The following is a 2,103-nucleotide window of genomic DNA, read 5'->3' as shown; positions in this document are numbered from 1 at the left end:
GTAGAGACAGGGTTTCACCATGTTGGCCAGGATAGTCTTGATCTCTTGACCTCATGATCCACCCCCCTCGGCCTCCCAAAGTGCAGGAATAACAGGTATGAGCCACCACGCCCAGCCGGATTCCTTCTTAAAAACTGACACAAGACAAGGATGTCTTCTCTTACCACTTTTACTCAACATAGAATTGGAAGTCCTGGCCACAGCCATCAGGCAAGAGAAAGAAACAAAAGGTTCAAACAGGAAGAGAGGAAATCAAACTAACCCTGTTTCCAGATGATGTAATTCTGTATCTGGAAAACCCTCTAGTCTTGGTGGAAGAGCTTTTTGAACCAACAAACAACTTCAGCAAAGTTTCAAGATACAAAAGAAATGTATAAAAATCAGTAGCATCAGCTTTTCGCAGTGGCAGTATCATAACCAATGAGGTTTATCCAAGGTGCGATTATTGCTAATTGAAAACTTCTCCCAATACCCCGCTGTGACAACTTGCAATACAGTCGGCACTGGCAATTTTTGACATCTCTACAGAGATTGATTTTTCTAAAAACAAACAAACAAAAAAATCAGTAGCATCCCTGTACTTCAACAACATCCAAGCCAAAAGCCAAATCAAAAACACAATCTCACTGGGTATGGTGACTCACACCTGTAATCTCAGCACATTGAGAGGCTGAGGAGGGCAGATCACAAGGTTAGGGGTTCGAGACTAGTCTGGACAATATGGTGAAACCCCATCTCTACTAAAAATACAAAAAACGAGAGGCCAAGAGTGGTGGCAAATGCCTTTAATCTCAGCTTCTCAGGAGGCTAAGGCAGGAGAATTGCTTGAACCCAGGAGGCGGAGGTTGCAGTGAACTAAGATCATGTCACTGTGCTCCAGCCTGGGCAACAGAGCAAGACTCCATCTCAAAACACACACACACACACACACACACACACACACACACACACACTCTCTCTCTCTCTCTTTCATAATTGACACAAAAAGAATAAAATATCTAGAAATACAGCTAACTAGGGAGGTGAAAGATCTCTACGACAAGAATGGTCATACTGCCCTGGCACAGTGGCCCTCACCTACAATCCTGGCACTTTGAGAGACTAAGGTGGGTGGGTAACTTGAGTTCAGTTCAGGTCTGGCCTGGCCAACATAGTGAAACCCTGTCTCCACCAAAAAATACAAAAATTAGCCAGGCATCTTAGTGTATGGCTGTAGTCCCAATTACATGGGAGTCTAAGGTGGTAGAAACACTTGAACCAGGGAGACAAAAGTGCAGTAAGCCACGATGGGGCCGCTGAGCTCTAGCCTAGGTGACAGAGTAGCACCTTGTTTGAATTGCTTGAAATTTATAGATTTAATGCTATTCCTATCAAACTACCAAAATATTCTTAACAGAACTAAAAAAGACAATTTTAAAATTTACATGGAACAAAAAAAAGCCCAAATAGCCAAGCAATCCTAAGCAAAAAGAACAAAACTGGAGGCATTACATTACCTGACTTCTATATTACAAAGCTATAGACACCCAAAGCGGCAATGGTACTAGTATTTACTAAAAGCAGACTCATGGACCAATGGAACAGAATGGAGAGCCCAGAAATAATGCCACTCATTTACAACCATCTGATTTTTGACAAAGCTGACAAGAGGAATGTGGGAAGAATTCCCTATTTAAGAAATGGTGCTAGGATAACTCGCTAGCACTGTGTAGGAGACTGAAACTAGACCGCTTCTTTACACTACATACAAAAATCAACTCAAGATAAAGACTTACATGTAAAATTTTAAATTATTTTTAAAAAATCGGCTGGGTGTGGAGGTTCACACCTGTAATCCCAGCACTTTGGGAGGCTGAGGCAGGTAGATCAACAGAGGTCAGGAGAGTTCACAATCAGCCTGGTCAACATGACAAAACTCTGTCGCTACTGAAAATACAAAAATTAGCCGGGAGTGGTGGCAGGCACCTGTAATCCCAGCTACTTGGGGAGGCTGAGGCTGCAGAATTGCTTGAACCCAGGAAGCAGAGGTTGCAGTGAACAGAGATCGCACCATCACACTCCAGCCTGGGCGACAGAGAGAGACTCCGTTTAAAAAAAAAAAAA

At 42.9% G+C, this 2,103-nt stretch overlaps 1 non-coding gene across 1 annotated transcript; it reads left to right on the top strand.

Annotated features, from left to right (window-relative positions):
* The first annotated feature begins 391 nt into the window (after positions 1 to 391).
* Positions 392 to 530, top strand: LOC119469696. The gene has a single exon (XR_005198532.1). It is a non-coding gene; the product is annotated as a U4 spliceosomal RNA (small nuclear RNA).
* Positions 531 to 2,103: the final 1,573 nt, after the last annotated feature.

The sequence above is a fragment of the Cebus imitator genome, unplaced genomic scaffold (genome assembly GCF_001604975.1).
Source record: "Cebus imitator isolate Cc_AM_T3 unplaced genomic scaffold, Cebus_imitator-1.0 Scaffold775, whole genome shotgun sequence".
In the NCBI taxonomy this organism is placed as follows: Eukaryota; Metazoa; Chordata; class Mammalia; order Primates; family Cebidae; genus Cebus; species Cebus imitator.
Note: the sequence above shows the minus strand (reverse complement) of the source record. Positions and strands in the feature narration are given on the sequence as shown.